Consider the following 15623-nt stretch of genomic DNA (forward strand, 5'->3'; position numbering starts at 1 on the left):
ACTGAATTATTAGTTTCAGTAGTTTTTTGGTAGAATCTTTAGGGTTTTCTACATTGTATCATGTCATCTGCAAACAGTGAATGTTTTCCTTTTATCCTTTTATTTCTTTAGTTGTCTGATTGCTGGTGCTGGGACTTTCAGTACTTTATTGAATAAAACTGGTGAGGGACAATCTTCTGTGGTTTTGATCTCAGAGGGAAAGCTCTGTTTCTCACCACTGAATATGAAGTTAGTTGTGCATTCTTCTTACGTGGCCTTTATGATGTTCCCTTTAAACCTACTTTGTTGGGGTTTTTATTATGAATGGGTGTCTTTAGTCATTTGTTTTTTCTGCATCTATTAAGGTGATGATATGATTTTCCCCCTTTCTCTGTTAATGTGTCACTTTGATTTCTATTTGTGAGATTCTTTTCATAATTTCCTTATTCTTGATTAGGACCCTTTCTTTCCACTCAAAGCGTTTGAGTTGCCATCCTAGAGGTTTTTTGGTGTTGGGGATGGATAGTCAGATGGGTTGTGTACTGTGGCTGCAGTCAAACTCGTGTGTACGGTTATTACCTTCTCCCCTCCCCAGGGCAGGAGTCACTTTGGTGTGACACTGGTTCCTGAAAGAGCTGCCTGCTGGATATGATACCACAAGAGCTTCTTCGAAGGGACTCCTGCATTGAGTAGGGTGGGTTGAAATAGGAGGAACCTCAGCATAATGTAAGGGCAGGGCACATGGTCAGCAGTGTAGGTAGAGAGGCCTCCACTGGTTCCTGCAGCTGTCAGGCTATCTAGTGTGGGAAGTTAGGGGTGTGGAGAGAAATGGTGCCTGCCAGCTTTTTTGTCCTTGGAGAGGTCTCCTGATGATTCTTGCCCCTCCAATCTACGTTCTGAGATTATTAAATAAATCTCCTTCGTGTATGCCTCATGAGCTTTTCAAACTTGCGTCTGTGCTGTATCTTTGAGATGTTATTTGTTATGCTCTTCAGTGGCAGAGACTCAGTGGTCTGTTGTCCTCAGGCTCTCCCAGAGGGTTGCCTGCCGATTTTTAAAGTACCCAGTGTTCAGCCCCACTGATTGTAAAAACTCCTGATATTAAGGCCCCCTAGTTTTCAAAGCCACATGGTGTAAGGACTTGTCTTCCCGAGGTGGGTGCCCTGTGTCTGGGATGCCTGGTGTGGTTTCTGCTCGTTTCCCTCCTCCATACTTGTGGTGTTTGTTCCTCCTGTTTTGGTTTAGTCTCACTTGGGGTTTAGTCCTGGACTGTGTCTCTGCCTCTCCTACTCTTTCAGTGTGGCCCCCATAGATTAACAGTGGGTAGTCTGTTCTTCCAGCGTTGGGGCTGTCTTTGGGTTAGTTGCACTGCTGTCGCTACTATCTAGGCGTGTCCATGGGACGAGGTGGGTTTAGGATCCCCCTACTCACCACCTTCCCAGAAGTGCTAAAATAACTTTAAATAATGGCAAATGCAGTCACGTGCTGTGTAAGCAAATGACAAGTGGATTGCAGATGTCCTTTTGCAATCAAATAGAAATCTGAACAACAAAATTCTTTTTCAAAATATTGTTGAGTCCAATATTAAGGCTGTAACTGAGTCATAGTTTTTAAAGAAAAATAGGTGGGGGGGGGGGGGGAAGCAATCAGTGAGCTACAGTAACCATGATCTTTCAAGGCAAAAACCTGAGGGGAAGAAAATGAGTCATGGATGCATTACTCACTTCTGAAAGTGCGGATTATTCAAGGATCATCAAATCTTGTACCCTTTTCAGGAGGGTACTTCTATTCTTAGTAGATATTGGTACATTTAAAAAAAATTTCAGTCTGCTGCTCTATTAAAGTTTCTCTGTAATCTCACCATTGCAAGTCATTATTGTTTGGCTATTGTAAATGATGCTGCAATGAGAATGCAAGTGCAAATGTCTCTTGGAGATGGTGATTAAATTTCCTTTGGATATACACCCAGAAGTAGAATTGCTAGATCATACGATAGCTCGATTTCAGTTTTCCAAGACTCTTTATACTGTTTTCCATCATGGCTGCACAAATGTACATTTCCAATAACAGTGTACAAGGGTCCCCTTTTCTTCAGAGGCTTCCTAGCATTTCCTATTTTTTTGTCTGATAGTAGCTCTTCTAAAAGGTGTGAGATGTTATCTTATTGCGGTTTTGATTTGCATTACCCTGATCATTAGTGATGATGAGCACCTTTTCCTTTTCACACCTGATGGCCATTTGAATACCTTATTTGGAAAGAGGACTATTCAGTCCCTATGCCTATTTCTAAATTAAATTATCTGAGGTTTTCATGTTTTTTCTTTGTGTGTGTGTTTCTGCTACTGAGTTGCAGAATTTTTTTTTTTAAGAATTTATTTGTTCATGAGAGACAGAGAGAGAGGCAGAGACATAGGCAGAGGGAGAAAGAAGCAGGCTCCCTGCAGGGAGCCTGATGTGGGACTCGATTCCGGGACTCAGGGATCATAACCTGAGCCAAAGGCAGATACTCAACCGCTGAGCCACGCAGGCGTCCCAGTTGCATGAATTTCTTATGTATTTTGGATGTTAACCTCTTATCAGATATGTGGCTTGCAAATGCTTTCTCCCTTTTCACAGGTTGTCTTTTCTATTCCATTGATTTTTTTGTCATCTTTTAAAACAAGTTTTTATTTATATTCCAGTTAGCATACAGTGTAATATTAGTTTCAAGTGTACGGCAGGGTGATTCAACATGTCCATACAACATACAATAGCCAAGACATGAAACCCTAAGTGTTCATGGGCAGATACAGGGATAAAGAAAATGGGGTGCGTATATATGGAATATTATTCAGCCAGAAAAGGAGAAGGAAATCTTACCATTTGTGACATGAATGAATCTTGAGGGTGTGATGCTAAGTGAAATGTCAGAGAAAGGCCTGTTCTGCATGACCTCACTTATATGCAGAATCAGACACTGAATGTTAACTAACAGAAACAGAGAACAGACTGGCAGTTGCCAGTCCCCATAGATGGGGTGAGAGAAATGGGTGAAGGTAGTGAAAATGTATGAATTTCTAGTTATAAGATATGAGAATATATTAAGCAGCATGGTGATCATAGTTAACGATATTGTATATTTGAAAGTTTCTCAGAGAGTAGACCTTAAAAGTTCTTGCCACAAGAAAAAAAATGTAACTGTGAGGTGATAGGTGTTAACTAAAGTTATTGTGACAATCATTTTGCAATTATCCATATATTAAATCATTATGGTATGTATATACCTTAAACTTATATGATGTTATATTGTCAACTAGGTTTAGAAAAACTGGAGAGAAGAAAAATCACTATTTGACAGCATTGTTGTCATTCACTTAGGGTCACCTGGTTTTGCAAATAAAAAGCGTGCACTCAGATAAATTTGAATTTCAGGTAAAAAGTGACATTTTTTTTTTAAGTGTAATTATGTACCAGGCAATATTTGGGAGATAGGCAGTGTATTTCATTAAATGTTCCAACTGTGTTGCAATTATAAAACATGTTGAACTAATCTGAAACTAATTGGGGCTCTTTCTACACAAGGTTTTGGGATTAAAATGGACATGAAGACAAAATTTCAGTTTGACCCTGTCAAATCTGGATTACTTTTCTGAACCATCATTAAATTAGTCAGCATCAATTTTAGGACACCTGTTAGTGAGCATCTATGTGATAGGCACTGTGCTGAAGCATTCTTCCAGCAAAAAACTGGACCTTTGGCAGGCACCTGTGCATGGAGTTTGTGACAAGAATGGCTTTTTACTCTTCAAAACTACTAAAAATTCAACTTCTAGGAAAAGAGCCTAGGCTACGAGTACAAACCATTATTTAAAAAGTTTAAGGCCTATTTTTGTATCATTAAATTACCACTCATTTTTAATGCAGGAATATTGCTCTTTATCTTAGACTATGTAAGAAGTGATAATTTAAATATAATCTTATGCAAAACAAAATTAAAGCATCAAGAACCTCTATTTTTTATAGTATAAGATCAAAGCAAACTATATAGCATTGCAACCTTATCTGTTTTGCCTGTTTTCCTTTTAAGGAAGCAAATTTAATAACCATGGCATGACAGGTAAATAAAATGAAGTAAAATTGCAAATGTAACAAAAATGAAACATTTTATGAAATAATTGAATATGATGAAACAACTATTAGGTTGATTAATAATTAAAGACAGAAAAACCTATGAGGATGACTAAATATTAGAAACTCTAAAAGGGGGATCCCTGGGTGGTGCAGTGGTTTGGCGCCTGCCTTTGGCCCAGGGCGTGATCTTGGAGACCTGGGATCCAGTCCCGTGTCAGGCTCCCCGCATGCAGCCTGCTTCTTCCTCTGCCTGTGTCTCTGCCTCCTCTCTCTGTCTCTCGTGAATAAATAAATAAAATTTTAAAAAAAGTTGTTTTTTTTTTAAAAGAAACTCTAAAAGAATGATTTAAGTATCCAAGATTAAGAGGTTCTTGGAAAACTCTTTAAACTCTTGGCCAAAATGATCATGTCATAAAAAATGTAAAATAATATCTAATTTATTATATAATTAGATCTGATATAACGCTTAAGATCTAATACAATGCTTAAGAAAAATGAATTGGCTTGCAAATTTGTTGCTTTATTTAATCTAAGAATTAATGGATAGTTGAGCTTATACCTAAATATTTAAGAACAATTTTGTTTCATAATTTTTTCAGAGTTAACTATAAATTGTAATCCCTTTTTAAAAAAGTATACTGTTTAAGGATCTTTTTGTATCACACCAGTTATCTTTGAGTAAGCTCTCCCACTATTGTAAGACTGCATTTGGTTGTATTTTTAAAAAATTTTTATTGAATTAATAACATGTATATAAAAAAGTGCACATAAATGTACTACTCAAGTTTGCCCAGCTGAAATACCTATGCAGTCAGTAACCAAATTCAGAAAAAAGAGCATTACCAACACCCCAGAAGCTCTGGTCCTTCTTTGCAGTCACTACCCCTCCCCTCCCAAGGGTGAGCATCATCTTGACTTCAAGTAGTTTTAGTTTTGTACTTTATATGCATATGATTATATGGTACGTCCTCTTCTGTCTGGCTTCTTTCACACAACATTGTTTAATAGTGTCATCATTTTGGGGCAAATAGTCATAAATCATTTGTTTTCATTATTATATAGTGTCCTGTTATGGGACTATTCCCCAGTTGACATCCATTCTAGTGCTGATGGGCTTTTGAGCAATGTATTTCTTTTGGGTTTTCTGTACTGTGGTAGTATAGACTTTTACAGGAGTATTTGTCTTTTCTTGAACAGATGTGTGCATTTCTGTTGGTCTGTATCTCAGAGTGGAATTGCTAGGTCTTAGAAGTATTAAGTTTTAGAACTGTCAAAATATTTTCTGAAGTGTATCATTTTCTAACAACTCTGTAGTTGCTATGCATCTGTCAACACTTTGTATCTTCATTTTAGCCATTCTGGGGACATGAAGTGGTGTGGTATTGGGGGTTTAATTTGCATTTCTGATGATTAATATAGGAGAGCACCATCTTATGCTTACTGCCCATTTGGATATCTTTCTTTGTAAATATTTAAGTGTTATGTTTCTGTTTTTTTTTTCCACTGACTTTAGAAGTTCTCTATATATTTTGGAGATGAGTCTTATTGGTTGTGTGTGTGTGTGTGTGTGTGTAGCTGTATTGTTGCATATGCATGTCTTCAACTCTATTGGTTGTCTTCTCCTTCATGTTGTCTTTTGATGAATTAAAAATTCTTGATTTTGGTATGACAAAATCAATTTGCACCCTGTATAGTTTTGTTTCCCTGTTATTAAAAAAATCCTTGCCTACTGTAAGATCACAAAGACCATTTTTTTCTCTCCTTTTAAAAAGCTTTAATTTCCCACATTTATGAATGTTTCCTTATATTTAATTTTTAATTTTTAAAATTTGAGTATAGCTGACATGTTTCATTAGTTTTAGGTATACAGCATAGTGATTCAACAACCCCACGTGTTATGCTATGCTCACCGTGAGTGCAACTACCATATACCCCCATGCAATGTTGTTACCATACCATTGGCTATATTCCCTATGCTGTACGTTTAGATTTACAACCCATTTGGAAGTGATTTTTCAGTATGGTATAAAGTAAAAGCAAAAGTATATTCCTTTCCTATGAAGATCCACGGATCCAGCCACATATATTGAAAAGATCATCCTTTTCTGACTGCACTGCAGTGTCATGTTGGTCATAAATTGAGTGGCTACTTATGTAGAGGTCTGTTTCTTAGACTTTTCCTGTTCATTGGTCAGTTTGTCTAACCTTATGGCAATACTATTCTATCTTAATTACTACAGGTTTCTAGTAGCAACATAGTCTTAAGTGATTGTAACTTCCAATAATATGAATGGAAGTCCTATGTTCAAAGGCTGAATTTTAATCTTCAGGATAATTAAGTTAGACCTTATATACATTGTACTGACACAAAATGAAGGGAGTGGGCAAAGAAAACTTATGAAAAAAATCAAAGTATCCCAGTTAGTAAGATGAGAATGAAGACTATTACTGCATGTTTAGTGCTGTGTCTAAATTTAGTAAGGACTAAAGTATGAGAAGAACAGTTTAAGACAAAAATACAAAAAAAAATTGTGTACAATCAAGTGCAAAATGGTGTGGTGTACCAACTGATATACAGATGAAGGAAAAGAAATGATCAGTGAGGGATGGAGTAGTTAGGAAAGGCTTCATAGAGGATGTGGGGATTAAATAAATTCCTGAATTGATTTGGACTCTCTTTAAAATATTTTTACTTTAATTCCAGTATAGTTAACATACAATGTTATATTAGTTTCAAGTGTATAATATAGTGATTCAGCTATTCTATACATTATTCATGATGCTAGGTGTACTCTTTAATCCTTATCATCTATCTCACCTCTCTCTCCACCCACCTCTGCTCTGGTAACCATCAGTTTGTCCTCTAGTCAAGAGTCTTTTTTCTTGATTTGTCTCTTTCTCCCCCAGCCCCTTTGATCAGTTATTTCTTAAAACATATGAGTGAGATCATATGGTGTTTGTTTTTCTCTGATGGTTTATTTCACTTAGCATTATAGTCTCTAGCTCCATCCGTGTTGTTGCAAATGGCAAGATTTCATTTTTTATGGCTGAATGATATCCGTGAGAGAGAGAGAGAGAGAGAGAGATGCATGTCTTCTTTATCTATTCATCTGTCAGTGGATACTTGGGGCTGCCTCCACAATTTGGCTATGGTAAATAATATTGCAATAAACCTGTATCCCTTTCAATTAATGTTTTTATTATTATTATTTTTTTAGTAAATATCTAGTAGCATAATTACTGGATTTCCATATATTCATATTTCCATTTTTTACTTCTTTTGAGGAACCTCCATACTGCTTTCCACAGTGGCTATAGCAGTTTCCACTCACACCAACAGTGCACTCTAGGGTTCCTTCTTCTCCACATCTTCTCCAGCATTTGTTTTTTGTGTTTTGCATTCCAGCCATTCTGAAAGGTGTGAGGTGATATCTCATTGTAGCTTTGTTTGAATTTCCCTAATGGGTAATGTTAAGTATCTTTTTTTCTGTTGTCTATCGTTTTTGGAGAAATGTCTATTCATGTGTTCTGCCTTTTTTTTTTTTTTTAAAGATTTATTATCTATCTATCTATCTATCTATCTATCTATCTATCTATCTATCTAATCTATCTATCTATCTATTTTAGACATAGGGAAGGCAGAGACACAGGAGGAGACAGAAGCAGGCTCCATGCTGGGAGCCCAACGCGGGACTCGATCCCGGGACTCCAGGATCACACTCTGGGCCAAAGGCAGGTGCAAAACCACTGAGCCACCCAGGGATCCCATCTTCTGCCCATTTTTAAATCAGATTATTTGGTTTGGGAGTGTTAAGTTGTATAAGTTCTTTATATATTATGGATACTAACTCTTTATTGGATATGTCATTTGCAAATATTTTCTTCCATTCTGTAGGTTCCCTTCTAGTTTTGTTGATTTTTGTCCTTCCGTGTAGATGCTTTCTATTTTGATGTAGTCCCAGTAGTTTATTTTTGCTTTTGTTTCCCTGGCCTCAGGAGACCTATCTAGAAAAAAGGTGCGATGTTTGATGTTGGAGAAATAACTGCCTGTGCTCTCTTTTAGGATTTTTATAGTTTCAGGTCTTACATTTAGGCCCTTAATCTATTTTGAATATATCTTTGTGTATAGTGAAAGCCATTAGTCCAGTTTCATTCTTTGCATTTCACCATCCAGTTCCCCCAACACCATTTGAAGAGGCTTTTCCCCCTATTGTGTATTCTTTCCTCCTTTGTCCAAAGTGATTGACTATATAATTGTGGGTTTTCTGGGCTTCTCATTCTATTTCCTTGATCTGTGTGGCTGTGTTCATGCCACTACTATGCTGTTTTGATTATTATGGCTTTATAGTAGAACTTGAAATCTAGAATTGTGATACCTCTAGCTTTTTCAAGTTTGTTTTGGCTATTTGGAATCTTCTGGGGTTCTGTGCCAATTTTAGGATTTTTTGTTCCAGTTCTGTGAAAAGTGTTGTTGGTATTTTGGTAGGGATTGCATTAAATCTGTGGATCGCTTTGGACAGTCTAGATTTTCTTTTTTGAGAGTGAGAGCAAGAGAGAGTGAGCATGCAAGTGGTGGGGAGGGGCAGACGGAAAGGATGAGGGAGAGAGAGAATCTTAAGTAGGCTCCATGCCCAGAGTGGAGCCTGATGCAGAGTTTGATCTCATGACTCTGAGATCATGACCTCAGACAAAATCAAGGGTTGGACGCTTAACTGAGCCACTCAGGTGGATAGTATAGACATTTTAACAATATTTGTTATTCTAATCCATGAGGATGGGATATATCTTTCCACTTGTGTCATCTTCAATATCTTTCATCAACGTTTTATACTTTTCAGATTCTAAGTCTTTCATCTCCCTGGTGAGCTTTATTCCTAAGTTGCTCTTTGGTACAATTATATACGAGATTGCTATCTTAATTTCTCATTTTGTTGCTTCGTTACTAGTATATACAAAAGCCACAGATTCCTGTACATTAATTTTGTATCCTGCAACCATACTGAATTTGTCAGTTCTAGATTTTTGGTGGAGTCTTCAGGGTTTCCTACATATAGAATTATGTCATCTATAAATTGTGAAGGTTTTTCTTCTTCCTTATCAATACATGGATGCCTTTTATTCCTTCCTCTTGTCTGACTGCTGTGTCTACTAGGATTTTCAATACTATGTTAAAAAAAAGTGGACATCCCTGTCTTGTTCCTGACCCTTGGGGAAAGAAACACTGTTTTTTCACCAGTATGATGTTAGGGTTTTTCATATATGGCCTTTTTATGTTGAGGTATATTCTCTCTAATCCTACTTTGTTGAGGAGTTTTTTTTTTTTTATCATGAATAGATGTACTTTGTCAAATGCTTTTTCTGCATCGATTGAAATGATCATACGACTTCTATCCCTTCTTTTATTAGTGTGATGTATCATATTGATTTGCAAATATTGAACTACCCTTCCATCCCAGGGATAATTCCCACCTGATTGTGGTGAATGATTTTTTTTTAAATGTATCATTTGATTCAGATTGGTAGTTTTTTTTTTTTTTTTAAAGATTTATTTATTCATGAGACACAGAGAGAGAGGAAAACACATAGGCTCCTGGGCAGCCCCAGTGGCTCAGCGGTTTAGCGCAGCCTTCGGCCCAGGGCCTGATGCTGGAGATCCGGGATTGAGTCCCGTGTCAGGCTCCCTGCATGGAGCCTGCTTCTCCCTCTGCCTGTGTCTGTGCCTTTCTCTCTCTGTGTGTCTCTTATGAATAAATAAAATCTTTGGTGGGGGGGGGGGGGAAGACATAGGCTCCTGTAGGAGCCTGATGTGGGACTTGATCCCCAGACCCTGGGATCAAGACCTGAGCCAAAGGCAGATGCTTGATCGCTGAACCACTCAGGTACTCTTTGGATTGCTAGTCTTGTTAAGGAATTTTTGCATCTATGTTCATCAGAGATATCAACCTGATTTTTTTTCTAATTAAAAAAAATTTTAGTGTCTTTGCCTGGTTTTGGTATCTGGGTAATGCTGCCTTAATAGTATGAATTAGAGTTTTCCTTCCTCTTCTCTTTTTTGGAAGAACTTGAGAATAGATATTAACTTTTCTTTAAATGCTTGATAGAATTCCCCCATAAAGCCATTTGGCCTTGGACTTTTGTTTCATTGATCTCTTCTATTGTTTTTATTAGTTTCTATTTTGTTTACTTCTGCTCTAATCTTTATAATTTCCTTCTATTGCTTTTGGGTTTTGCTCTTTTTCTAGTTCCTTTACAAATAAGGTTAGTTTATTTGGGATTCTTCTAGCTTCTTCAGGCAGGCTTATATTGCTATAAATTTCCCTTTTAGAACAGGTTTTGCTGAATCTCAAAGACTTTGGAACGTTGTATTTTCACTTTCATTTGACTCTGTGTATTTATTTCCTCCTTGATTTCTTGGTTGACTCATTCATTGTTTAGTAGCATGTTATTTAACCTCCAAGTATTTGTGTTCATTATGGATTTTCCTTTGTGGTGAATTTGTAGTTTCATAACATTGTGGTCAGAGTTTTTTTTTTTTTTTTTAAAGGTCTTTGACCTCAGTCTTTTTGAATTTGAGACTTGTTTTGTGACCTAATATATGATCTGTTCTAGAGAATGTCCCATGTGCACTTGAAAAGAATGTGTATCCTGCTCTTTTAGGATAGAAAGTTCTTAATATATTTGTTAGGTCCATTTGTTCCAATGTGTCTTTCAAAGCCACTGTTTCCTTTTTGATTTTGTTTGGATGATCTGTTGATGGCAGTGGGGTGTTAAAGTCCCCTACTATTATTGTATACCATTGATTACTTCATTTTTTTTAACTTCATTTTTGTTATTAGCGATCTTATGGATTTGGGTGCTCCCATGTTGTGTGCATATTTGGTTTTTTAAATGTTTACAATTGTTGTATCTTATTGGATTGTACGTTTGATTAGTTTCCTTTGTTCCTCTTTACAATCTTTCTTTTAAAGTCTCTTTTGTCTGATATAAGCATTGCTACTCCGGCTTTTCATTTCCAATGAAAAATGGAAATTATCTTCACTTTCAATCTGCATGTTCCATTAGGTCTGAAGTGAGACTCTTGTAGGCAGCATATGGATGGGTCTTGCTTTTTTTATTGATTCCATCACCCTATGTCTTTTGATTGGAGTACTTAGTCCATTTACATTCAAAGTAATTATCGCCATGTGTGTATTTACTGTCACTTTGTTTTATTACTTTTGTAGTTCCTTTCTTCTCTTGCTCTTTTCTTTCATGAGTAGTTTGCTTTAGTGAAATACTCCTTACTTTTTTTTGAATACCTATTTTTTGATTTGTGGTTATCATTTAGTTTATAACAACTTTTGCATATAGCAGTCTATATTAAGCTAATGCTTAATTTTGAAGTCATTGTTTACTCCTCTTCCCTCCACATTTCAGATATTTGGAATCGTATTTTATATCCTTTTTAAAAAGATTTTTATTTATTAGAGAGAGGGAGTGCACACTGGTGGGGGGAGAGGGGAGAGTGAAAAGCAGACTCCCTGCTAAGCAGAGAGCCTGACCTGGGGCTTGACCTAAGGATCCTGAGATCATGACCTGAGCTGAAGGCAGATGCTTAACTGCCTGAGTCACCCTGGTGCTCCATATTTTATATCCTTTTAGTTTGTGCTTCTCTTGATTTTTAGACATATTTATTTTTGCATTTGTGCTTCCTATTTTTCTGAACACTTACATATGGTTTTTGTGTTCTACTCATGGATTTCCCCTAAGATTTCTTATAGGGCTGGTTTAGTGGTCATGAGTTCATTTTTTTTTTTTTTTTTTTTGAGAAACTTCCTATTCTGAATGATGGCCTTGCTGGTTAGAGTATTCTAGGTTGCAGGTTCTTCTTTTAGCACTTCTTTGTCACTTTCTTCTGGCCTACAAAATTTCTGCTAAAATCAGCTCATAGCCTTATGGGATTTCCTTTGTTTGTAAACGCCTTTTCTCTTGCAACTTTTCAAATTCTTTATCACTGTCTTTGCTATTTTAATTATGTGTCTGGGTGTGGATTTCCTTGGGTTGAATTTGTTAGGGGGAATCTCTCTGCCTCCTGAATCTAGATCTCTTTCCCTCCCGATTTGAAAGTTTTCAGCTTTTGTTTCTTCAAATACATTTTCTGCCCCACTTTGTCTTTTTCTGGGATCTCTATAATGCAAATATTATTAGGCTTGATGGTATCACTGAATTCTCTTAAGTCTATTCTCATTATGTGGTATTTGTCTCTCATTTAGTTTGACTGCTTTCCATTACTGGATCCTCCAGGTCATATATACATTCCTGTGCTTCCTATAGCTTACTACTTGTCCCAGCTATTGTATTTTTAATTTCATGTATTATCTCTGGTATGTTACTTTTCTCTTTGTCAAGGGTCTCACAGACTTCCTTTACACTTTCCTGAAGTCCAGTGACTATCTTTATGAACATTAAATTCTCTATCAGGCATATTACTTACTTCAGTTTTGGTTAGATCTCCTGCTGTGATTTTGTCCTATTCTTTTATCTGGGACATATTTCTTAGTCTCATTCTACCATTCTGTTTCTGTTAGCAAAGTCAGCTACATTTTATGCTCTTGAAAGTAGTGGGTTTATGAAGAGGGCCCCACAGTGCAATGTCCCCTGCTCACTATAAGCTGGCAATTCAGAGAAGTCTCTTATATGTTGCTTGCATCCGGGTATCGTGTCTGGGTCATTTTTTCTTTCAGTCCTGACTCTGCCAGTTGTGAGCTGTGCTTGCTCCAGGCAGGCTGGCTCTGAGGGAGAATGGCCACGGGAAGGCTTGAAAGCAGGGTGGCAGTGTTATCTAAATTTGTGTAGAACTGCTAGTCTCAGGAAGAATCCTACAAAGTGTGGGGATGGCCATCAAGGGCATGGTGTATGACGGCTGTGTAGCAGCTGTGGGCACAGTTATCTGTGTCTGCAGTGGCTGGGCAGGGTTGTGTGTGGTGGTAACCAAATCCGTGCTGAGCCCGGCAGTCTCAGCAGGCCTGGCATGTTCGTGGTGGTGGGGCACAGGGGTGGGGAAGTCCTCACGAGAACTCGTGGTCAGGGCACATGGCCAGCAGGTTAGGTACCAAGTGTCTGTGTAGCACCACCTCTGACAAGAAGCTTTATACTTATGCCTGGGGGGCAGGGGAGGAAAATGGCACTTGCCAACTTCTTTGTTCCTGGAGAAGTTCCTCAACATACTCCAAAATCTGTATAAACAGGTTTTCTTCATTTTGTCCCAGGCATTGCACAAACTGTCATTTCTGTGGTGCCTCTCTGCAAGCTGCTAAGTGTGGGCACCCAGCTACCATTTGCCTTCCCTGGCCCAGTGCTGAGTCAGCTGACTTAAAGCTCCAGGTCCTGCTGGTTATACAAACTCCTAGAATCCATCCCCTTTGGTTTTCAAAGCCAGTCACGGGGATTCTTTTTCCCCACGTGGGCATCCTGGTCCTTCTCCTGCCTGTATATGCAGCTCCCTGTCTCCTGCAGGCAGCCCCCAATCTCTGTTTCCGCCTTTCCTAACCTCTCAGATGTGGTTTCTTCTCTACATTTAGTTGTGGAATATGTTCTTCCAGTCTTTAGATTGCTCTTCTGTTTACTCAGATGTGAGTGGTGTGCCTGGTTGTAAACGTGGGAGAGGGTGAGCCTAGAGTCCTACTCTGCTATTTCTGCTTAGTTATTAGGTAACTCCTAACGTAGCTTTCATTTTTGTTTCCTATACCTCCTTAATACCTTAAATCTACTATCATATCCTGCTCTTATTTCCTTAGATGTCTCTTTATTAGTTTCAAATACTAATGGTTTGAACACTAACTGCACATCTGAAGTACCAAAAAATACTGACACCCAGGCCTCATCCGACTAATAAAATCAGTCTGTGGATGCCAAATCATCAGCATGTGTAATATCCTCGAGGTAATTCAAATGTAGAGTTGAGGACCACTGAAGCAGAATGTGCGTAAGTGGTTCTCAACTGGGGATAGGCTTGTTGCAATAAATTTAGGACACTTTGTTAAATTTCAGATAAACATTTAGTATCCCCTAGTCCCTGCCCTGCCAATTTAGCAATATCTTCAGGTATTTTTGCCATGATGAGGGGTTGCTATTGGCATCTAGAGTAGAGGATGCTACAAAACATCAAGGATGCTACAAAACATAAATTGCACAGGACAGCTCCTTCAACAATTACCCGGTTCAAAATGTCCGTACGGGAGGCATACAGAAATCTTGCTTTGGAGCAACATGAGAACCAGTTATAAGAGAAGGAAATAGAATTGGAACTAAAAGAATTCTGTTGAAATTTAAGGATTATATTGATGCTCCAAATGACAGAAGTCCAAAAAAAGTGGAAGCTTTACACTTGAAGTCAGAGAGCTGCTTTTTGAAGTGTAGTATCTATAATTGAATTTTTTTTGGATAAGTTTCAGTACATTTTCAAAGAAATTCGAAGCATGCGGAGTTCAAGAGAATGAAATTCGAAGTTTATCTATGAAATGTGGTAGCAGTATTAGTTAACCTGAAAGTCCTTGCAGTTTAAATTCTGATTTTTTAATATTTTTAATCACTTAATAAACTTTGACAATGATTGGAGCCAATAAAAAAAAAAAAACAAACTACATATATACACGCTGGAATCAAACCAAATTCCAGTGCTGATCTTAACACTAGTTGTATAACCTAATGCGTGCTCTTAGGTATTTCTCATTTTGCCTATGAGGGATGTAGGTCAAATGACCTGAACAATCCCTTCCCACAGATTTCTAAGTTCTTGCCAAAATACAAATTTGACAACAAAACCTATTTCTCAGTGACAGGTCGAAATTAATTTCAATGGCTCAACCTTATTTTAAAAGGAAGCAGATTTATGTTTAAGATGGACAATTTTACATAGGATTTCCTTATGGTGTCCTGAATAAGTAGACATGATTAAACTGATACCTGTGTTTTCTTACTGTCGTACATAACAGTCAACTACTTTCTTACATCTATTAGTAAGATCCCTTGGATTATATTTCCCGAACCTGAATCTTGCCATCACATTTCATAAACAATATTACAACTGGCAGTTACTGTTTCTCATGTTGTTTCTGGAAATTCTGTTAGCAAGCTAAAAGGAGCCCTGCTACCATGTACCCTAGCCCTTATATGATAATACACAGCCATAGCCATTTTGGGGACTAAGTGCCCTTTTCAACCGGTAGATGGCACTTCCGATGTTAAAACCAATGTTGAAATTTCAGGGAATATGGCTCAAACAATGGTACAAAGAAGAGAATGCCTGAATAATCAATACGCACAGCAGAAACAATGAGAGAGCTGCAAGGCCACAGACCAAATAATTCCTTATGTGTGAGCGGTCCTCTGCATTGTAGGAGGTTTAACAGTATCCTTGGCCTCTACCTACTAGAACCCCCTTCACTCTGCCCCAAGTTTTCCTGTGGGGCCACTGAGAAGGCAAAAGCTATGCAAACAAGATTTATAATTATGCACAGTAAATGAACATACTATATGTGGTTTCACATAGCATC

The sequence above is a fragment of the Canis lupus genome, chromosome 20 (assembly GCF_048164855.1).
Source record: "Canis lupus baileyi chromosome 20, mCanLup2.hap1, whole genome shotgun sequence".
In the NCBI taxonomy this organism is placed as follows: Eukaryota; Metazoa; Chordata; class Mammalia; order Carnivora; family Canidae; genus Canis; species Canis lupus.